Source organism: Mercurialis annua, linkage group LG3, assembly GCF_937616625.2.
Source record: "Mercurialis annua linkage group LG3, ddMerAnnu1.2, whole genome shotgun sequence".
In the NCBI taxonomy this organism is placed as follows: domain Eukaryota; kingdom Viridiplantae; phylum Streptophyta; class Magnoliopsida; order Malpighiales; family Euphorbiaceae; genus Mercurialis; species Mercurialis annua.
Window position 1 is genome coordinate 52,446,913 of NC_065572.1, and position 10,026 is coordinate 52,456,938.

The following is a 10,026-nucleotide window of genomic DNA, read 5'->3' on the forward strand; positions in this document are numbered from 1 at the left end:
AGCCTATGAGCACAACATAATCTCTACCACTAATATGCTGCCAACTTGAGCCATAATCTCCATATGAATATAATTGATGGATACCAAATCCTATCATAAGAACTATGGAGCCGAGTCGCAAGAGATCCATTCTCAGATGATATCGGACTCCCGCCTAAAGGGCTAATCCAAACGAAACCAGCGACCGAATCTATAAGATCCGTCTCGACTGGAATATAACCTCAATCCACGAAGATAATACTGAATCCCCTGAGGACTCGGATAAAGCGCGTCGACCTCGAGATTCGGCTAGATTACCAGATTTACAAGAATTCTCGAAAATCCTTCCTATTTGGATACAAACTCCAACTGAGGAACTTAGGAAGATAATCTCTAATTTAGGAAGATGAGATTATTTAGGAACACGTTCCTAAATAGGATCATGTCTGAATAAGGAATCATACTCCTAATCAGGGTCAAACCCAACTAAATAGAATTCACTTTCCTATTCCAAGTCTACAAGGTATACATTCAATTACTATATAAAGAGCTTGAGGTATGCCTAAACACACAATTACAGTCAGATACTTAAAATGCTGCTCAAAGCTCAATATTGACTTTAGCATCGGAAAGTTAATCGGACAACCACCGTCCGGTTAGCTTCTACCCTGTTTTGCAAGTTAATCGATCGGATCAGAAGGCAGAATCCATCAATTGGCGCCGTCTGTGGGAAAAGCTTGAAAACTTCGAACTTGAAGGAGTTTTTCTGAACTCAACCAAATTCATTGAAGAAGAGGACTTATGATGGATCAAACCTCAAAAACAAATTGAGTAATGCACCACGTTACCCGCCGGAGAAAAAACAAAAGACGCAAGAACCCAGAATACCACCACCAGTAACATTCGATGATGAAGATTTCAGAAAAATTACTAAATCCCATCATGAGGCTCTAGTTGTAGCCATGATCATTGAGCACTGGAATGTCAAAAGGATATTAATCGATGAAGAAATGACAAGAAAAGCTTACGACAGCCTCGGATGTCACGACCCGAAATCTCGAGTCGCGACCGGCGCTAGGGAATGGGAATTTTCGTTTCCAAAACCCGTAGCAAGCCTAAAACGAGTATAAATTTTTCGCGAATTAAATTGATAAAACAAAATCATAATCATATACAAAATCATTTTCATAAAAGCCTTTCAATTCTTGACGTATACAAACGTCTAATTCAAAACCTGAAAACATTACATAGGAACCAGGGTCTTATAGTGCGATGTCTCACATCCAGCACAGCCCGTTCCACCCTTAACAAACGTTATAAAAGCGTAGTTTCAAAACATTTTACAAATATAAGAGTATACGTTTTACAATCAAGACCGTTTGACGCACTGTTACAACTTACTAGGACTCAACTACTGCAGCACTACTGATTTTGTACAAACTCCGAACTTCTGGAACAAGGATAGAAGTCCGTCACATCCTTTACTATGACCCTGAAATGAAACACTGTAAGGGGGTCAGTATTTTTGAAAATACTGAGTGAGTTTACGTTTACTAATGGTGTTATGTAAAATAACATCGCATTTAAAATAAAATATATATATATGAACATAGTATATATCAAGTATTGGATCTGATTGAAACCTTAATCTTAAACTCATACTATTTCCTATCCGTATCCTATTCATATTGTATCTTTTAATATCATATCAACTCATTTTAATCCGAGTGGTACGGTCCCGAGATAGTTCGACCGAGTTACCGCTACCGCGTGGCATAGTCCCGAGATAGTTCAACCGAGTTACTAATGCCACTACTTAATCCCAAGGTGTGAGTCCCGAGATAGTTCAACCGAGTTACTCACTAGATACAGGTCCCGGGATAGTTCAACCGAGTTACCTTGTATCTGCTAAACAAAACATAATCCTCCTTACTCCCAAACATAGTCATCATTTAACGAGATTATATCAAATATTTTTAAATACAAGCATCTATCTATACTAATTCTATGACTGTCCCGGACACCGGTGATCACACAGACTATTGACGCCCAATAGGTAACTCGTTTCCTCGGATCACTATACTAGTTTTATTTCATAATGATTAAACATTCAATAAGAAATAATAATCATTATGAATAATAATACTTTATGCGATGCATTTATAATAATAATAAACAAAACAAATAGCTTTTATTAATAACACGCAAAAGTAGACTGTAAACTCACAGGGCCGGTCTTAGGTGAAATGAGGCCCTAGGCGAGCGAATATTTTGTAAATATATGCTCGGTTATTTAAAATATAAATTGCATTTTTTTCACTATTTTCTTATCGTTATTGGTAGATTATTAATAGATGTTTGTTAGCTCACTAGTTGATTTTTGATAAATTTTTCAAAAATGTGTTTTATTTCAAAAAAAAAAAAATTAAAACATTTTTTTAGAAAAATTTTAAAAAATTATAAAAAAGAGTACAATTTTTTTAAAATAGATAAATAAAGAGAGTTTCTCTAGACGATTAAAATGTTTAAACTATATATTATTTTTATTTGTATCAGTCAAACACTACACACAAATTATCAATGGGTTCAATTAATTTTTAGAAATTAAAATTACAACACTTATTATTAAAAAAACTCCTATAACTATTTATTATTTAAATATAGATTCGTTTTTTTTTAAATTATTATTTAAGTATAAATTCGTATTTTTTTCAAATAGACTTTATATAAATATAGAGACCCTTTAAAATTTTCAATTATTAGAATATTTAAATAAAGTTTAAAATAAAAACAAAATATCAATTACCAAATAATCTAATAAATTCTTATATTTAAATAATTTGATATCTATGTATATTTTAAAGAACCCCAAATAAAATGTGGCCCTATAATATTTGAGGCCCTAGGAATAGGCCTTAGTGGCCTATGCCTAAGGCCGGGCCTGTAAACTCACCACTTGCTATCCAAAATCTTCTATAACAAACAAAGCAATATAGTTCGTCACGTTCCGTGTCCTATTAGTAGTCGCCTCGGCGAGTCTACAAAAATTCGATAATAACCTAAATTATTAACATTCTAACTATATGCTAAATATCCAAAACATAATTTCTAGCCAACTTCGGCTATCGAAATCGCTCATTTAAAACAGTCCGACCTCTAAACAAACTTGACATTCTTAAAGTTTAGAATGTCTCCTACAACATTTGTTTAGGTCTCGGACTGAGATTAGCACCTGAAGGTTTCGGAAATCAGCTCCAAAGTTATTTCCTTAAAGCTGATTATAAGTGCAGGGCAGACTGCACAATAAAATGTTCAGTCAAAAATGAACATTTTAGGTTTCGATTTTGCAGAAACCTATACTCGGACATATTTAGATAACATCCTTAAGTTTCCGTAACAACAAACAGAACTTAATTTGGAGTTATATAACTCGAGATACGGCCTTCGCAACAGGGTTGTTTTGCAGAACAGTTTTCTGCAAAACGTCCTACTAGTTTGCATAAACTTTATCTCGTAACTTATAACCTAACGGAACCTTAGACCTTAGCATTTATATTATAAATCATTTTACTAGACTAGGGCCAAATAATTTAAACATTAATCACACCAAAGTTCAATTCAATAACCAAACTCAAAACGTCGAACTAAATTCTTTAACTTACCTCGACCCGTCGCCCATCGAATTTACTAACGATGAATGCTTCCGTTCTCGACCATGAGGACTACCCATTCAGCTCCTATGATATACATTCCTCTGCCTAGTAGGGGCAGGGCATGGCTGTCCGGAATCCTTTCCGAGCCTAGGAAACAAACGCACAACGTTTTATCATTACGACTCTTCATTTACATTTTCTAAACACGTCACAATTCGTCAATCAATTCGAACACTCCTATAACCGAAATCATATCCAATTTTCATCAATTTATCTTAATCTTAACTCAGCCACAATTTCTCCATAAAACTCATCATCATCATACAACAAACATTCAAACATCAATACACTTTTATACCACAAATTTCCTATGCATTATCATCAATATTTCATCAACTTTAACCATTCAAAGCTCAATATATTTCGGCCATGACCTTTATCTAATATCCCAGCCTTAATTAATCATCATTCAATCATTAAAACACCTAATTCAAAGCTTCTAAACATCAAGAATCATCAAATACACATTCAACCATGAATTCATGAAATTGCCGAAAATGAACATCCCTTTACTCATCAATTTCGTCAAAAATTCAGCAAACAAAAACTGGAATTGATGCTTTCCTTGAGTAGAGGATTGAGTCCTGAATCCATAGCCACCAAAATCGTCCAATATGGTCGAGAAACGAGCTCCGTAGCTCGATTTTACCAAAAACGCTCCAAACCCTATCTCTTCTTCTCTTCTCCATCTTTTCCTTTCTTTTTCTTTCAATGAATAATGGATAATGAAGGAATATGAGATATGAGAAATCAGCAAGTCAACATCTTCTTTAGTAAGTTTTGGACTAAAGTCCATTTTAATCCTTGAAGTTGCCACCTCCTTACTTTTAAATCCATAGCTTTTCTTTCGTCCAATTTAGTCTGCCGAATACTAAATCTTTTAGGTCCGACTAACTCCATATTATTTATTTTTCAAATAAATAATATTAATCTCATATCTTATAATTTCATTTTCCAATAATTTTATTTTGGCAATTTTTTTTTGCCAAAAACGCTTAAATTTCCATTTTGAGCTAACTTGCACTTTTTCGTCCAATATTTCTTTTGAATGATTATCGATAATTATTTTATCGATATTATTTTTCTTATCTTAAGAAAATAGATTAAAACACAACTTCCTTCGGAAGTTTGTGGTTAAAAGTCCACTTTAATCCTTAAAGTGGCTAATTTGCACATTAACTCAACTTCTCAATTAACCGTCGTGCTTATCTACACGATATCCAAAAGCTATGAAAGTTTTTCCATAATTTCTTAAAAATATTTCACGGACCTTGACGTGAAAATTATTAGCTCGGGACTTATACTTTAATTTATTTTAATTACTCTGACTTTAGTCCCGCTAATAATCACTCTGAATAATAAATTTTTTCTTAAAAATTTTATTCCGCGATCCAATTAATATACTTATTCTGACAATACTTGTCATTTTGATTATCATTCCCGACCTTCATATCCTAACTTTCTTAATTTCGGATAAGTGGCACGTCCTAGTATCTGAAATGTATCTTAACAGTTTACGGATATTACATTCACCCCCCCTTATAATAAATTCATCCTCGAATTTAAACTTTTGCTACTTACTCGAAATAAACATATATGAGTAGTTTCCTTGCATACTCGCTCCTACTTTGCACGTACACTCTTTGATATAGTGATTATTTTTTTCCAAAGAACTTACATCGCCGGAGTATCGTTAGTTTGTAGGTTTCGAATTTGCGTAATAACGATCCCTACTGGTTCCTCTTCTTATAATAGTTCCTTTCCCATTTGTACTGTATACTAATCTTTGACTTTATCCATACCTTTGGGACAACTTTATCTTCTATCAAACCTGAATTGTACTTTTTCCCTTGGTACTATTTCCTCTATCGTTTTCAACTTGAATAACTCTCTTTGTTATCAAGTTTTCGATTCCTCTTATTAGAATTGCTAACATCTATAAAGATTGCTAGTCTTGTTGTTGCGTTTCTTTGTAACATAGTCAATTGTACGTCTATACTTAATGTCCGTTCGTAAAAGAGATGACCAATCTCTCTGTAACTTTCTTAGTTCGTGCGTAGCAACTTCGTATACGATTTCCATATCGATAGGACAAAAACATGTGGGATAACAATTGTTATCATGTTGGCCTTTCGTCCACTAAACTCTTACGTTAATAGGCTCGCATCCTTTCGTTTCTTAGCGCTAACACTCTTCAACTTTTATTTATCATTTGCTTTATGATATCATAAGAGCACCAACTTTCCCAAAGTTGTGGTCGCAAATCAATATGGACTCATTCCCAATATCAACTTCGAACATTTCTTTGTCCCTCATCTATTAATACAAACTTTGACTTATGCTTTTCAAGTTATCTTAACTTGTCCGACATCTGCTGTTCTAGCTCACTTTAGCTGTCCAATTCGCTTATTCAAAAGCGTCTGTTTACCAAAACAAGTTGACATTTTTATAGTCAACAATGTTGTCCACAACTTTCCTTGACACTCCGGGTTGAGATTGATACTCGAAAGTGATAAAAATTGGCCCGGAAGTCGCCTTTTAGACTATCGTTGATTGTTTGCGTAGGCTGTTATTTGAGCCTATGAACTAAGTATTTAACTAATCCTTACTTGGAATAATTTGTATCCTTATACCTCATCACTCCGTCTACATCTTTCGTTTAGAGTCGAACTTCTTTCAACATTTCCTTAATCTCCTTAAATGTTCACCTATACTTTTCTTTTCGTGATGAGTACGGGGTTAATCCGCCACCTTATCTCAAGTCCTACTCTTCCGTAGATTGCTTATTTTATGATGTGTTGTTACATAACACATATCCTTTATCCCTAAATTGGAGTTTTTCTTTGTCTTATGTCCTTTAGTTCTTTGTTTCTTTCAATATTCATCATAAACTATCATTCCACAATAGTCTTATCGACTCTTTTTTCGCTTGTTTCTCGAGACCTTATTCTTATTCTTAACACTTATTCGTTAAGCTGCAATATTCCTTGATGAATCTTTATTCCATTTCTACTTCTCATGAACTTATCAAAATTCAACGTCATTTTTCTTATTGTTTCCTTCATCCTTCGTATTCCATTATATATTTGTTTACCTTTTCCTCCTTCGCTTTCGCTGTGACACTCCAATTATTCATTTACTAACTATTGTCTTTATAGTTAGATTCATACGGTCTTTTGTTCAACAGTCTTATTCGTGTCATATGGTAGTTAGGAATTCCTTTTCCTTCACCACTATTCATGCATTTCATAGCTTCATGAATCTCATGAAGTGGAATGCCTGCCTGTCATTGCTTGATATGTATCGAGTCCTTATCCACAATATATCTTAGCTCTCGATCCTTTATTTTTAACTGTCTATATCAGACTGGTAATATCTTTTACCAGCGTTCAATGAAATCCTAACCTTTCCTCTACTACGTTTCTTGACCACTTTATACTTCTTGTCTTAATGTACATGTTGCTTTCCGATCCTTTTATTCCTACAATTCCATTGCGTATGTTACTTTTGAATCCTCTAATCTTAGTGAATATAGGACTGGTAACTCCTTTACCAATGTCCGGTGAAGTTCTCACCTTTATCCTACTTACCTTTCGATCACCTTGTACTTCTTATTCCAATATCTCCAAGCTTATCTTTAGTTTAGGGTCGAGGGTTGTTCCTTTTTGAATTTGTTGACGGGTTGCACTCTTAATTGTGTGTAAGTCCCTCTATCATATTCTTACTGATATCTCGTCTATCAGTAAATTTGTTCACATACCTAGACCAATTCAATTCCTCTTAACTTCTTTTGTACAGAGGTTGATTTCCTTGTTCCCTTCTTATTACTTTCCAAGTAACGTTCTCGCTTCCTTTCCTCGATTACCTTTATCGAGTGCTTTTAATCCACGCAAGCTATACAAACCTCTTTAGCACCGATTATCTTAATAGATCACTTCATAACCTCTATTCATCTACTTCTCCGTTCGTCAATTGCAACGGTTAGTCTCTAGGTAACCGTCTTAGAAATATCATATTCCAAAATCAACACGATCCAACAGCTTGATCAGAATTTATCAGGGTTTTACCAGCCTTAAAGATAACTTACTTTATTTGCTTCTTCTAAGATTTATCGGTCTATTTCCTTGTTCTCCTTTAGAGCTTATGTACTCGCATACCATGAGTTCACACCATTATGTTCATTATCTATATCGATCACACACATCTTGGTGTCGATGTTCGCAATCATATACTTCGATGTTGTTATCTAACAATCATCGTTATACCTCTTACTCTTGAGGTGACTTACTCCTCTTATACGATCTTCATCTTATAGGCTCTACCTATGAGCTGTAAAGCTATGCTCACTATCAAACTATATCTATTCAATCCTTTATATTTGTTATTGCTCTTTGTTAAAGTTTATATATTGGTGTCACAAGAAATTCCATCTAGTTTTCTTATGTTTCAAATCGTTTTGACTTTGCCCGTCGGCACTTTCAAAATGTTCTCTTTTCAAATCAAATACAATTTCAATCATACCGTTTCAAAACCTTTAGTATAATTGCGCATCAGAGTGATGACACCTCTCATCACTAAAGAGTTGCTATTTCAAATTCTTTGAATTGCTTGTATCAGCGAATGCATGATGTAGAGTAAAATTATGGTTTTATATCAAAATATTTATACATATATGCTGATACTGCAATATGTTTTTGATCATGTCTTTCATGCTTCTTATGGCATACTATATGCTGGGGCTGCGCACAATTATACTTTCAAGAGAAATTTCAAAGCTTTATTTCTTTTGCAAACACCATAAGTCAACTCATATCGGAACTTCTATGACATTTTAGCTTTTCTTTATTATGGCTTTTCATTAATCTTATTGGCGTGTCCTTTCTTTTCTTGTTCTCTATCTATTCATCGTCTACTTATCAAGCTATGTTCAGGGCATAGCTTAGGTTATTCGTGCATATTGGACATTTTGTAGAGTATGTCGAACTCTTTTAATATATGTTTAATGTATATTTTCTATGTTCTTCGACCTTTCTAAGGAATATCTCAAATTATGCACCTAGGTTCACAATCTTCCTAGTGCATCATCTTATTCGATGACGATCTATCTCTTATACTATATGTCTATATTATAATGGCTTACCTTACTAGCCAAACCATAGCTATTATAAGCAATATAATAGCACTAATCATACGCATCATACCGGGGCGCTTGACTAGATTCGTCTCAGAGGACTTCTAGTCACTACCATTGGATTGAACCGTCTATTTGGTTCAAGAATATCCAACTGGCATTCGGGTGATCGTGTCCTTCCTCGACGATAGAAGAACGGTCGAATGAATTTAACCTGGAGGTACATCCTCTCTGTTGACTATAGCGTGTGACTGAGCCTCATCTTGCCCAGAAATGGTGAAACAAGAACAATTTGTTGTGAAAGTCCATTTCTCACAAGTCCTTCTCCGTATGCACATTGCGTATGCATACTCTAGCGTAAATAAAGCACGTGTCCTCATTGTAAACACGTATTCCATATAGAAAAACCAACGTTTCACGAAGCAATCGGATTATACGGACTCGCATCCTATCGAGGAGAGTTAGAAATTTGAACACAACAAGGACTTATCAATGACAGGACTCGAATCCTATAGCTGCAGTAGTTCCTAGGTCACTTAATGACAGAGTACCTAGGGTCAGACAGACATTAATCGCAGACTGGCAGTAGTATCAACCTGCCTCAAACCATATTAGCAGTGGTAACTGGACCAACTGCTCTGATACCACCTTTTTTTCCAGGTGCGGTCGTAACCGATATGGACTCCGTCCTATCCCATAGGGTGACATCCATATGTACCTATCAGAGCACGCATTACCATATGCTCTAGGGCGGAGAGCCTTACTTCGTCACAGATCATGAGTGAGAGTTCCCTAGAATCAGAACGGTCCCGGGAGCCCCGCTCACCAGCCGAACCTCCCATCCTTTGCTCTGATACCACCTTTGTCACGACCCGAAATCTCGAGTCGCGACCGGCGCTAGGGAATGGGAATTTTCGTTTCCAAAACCCGTAGCAAGCCTAAAACGAGTATAAATTTTTCGCGAATTAAATTGATAAAACAAAATCATAATCATATACACAATCATTTTCATAAAAGCCTTTCCATTCTTGACGTATACAAACGTCTAGTTCAAAACCTGAAAACGTTACATAGGAACCAGGGTCTTATAGTGCGATGTCTCACATCTAGCACAGCCCGTTCCACCCTTAACAAACGGTTTAAAAGCGTAGTTTCAAAACCTTTTACAAATATCAGAGTATACATTTTACAATCAAAACCGTT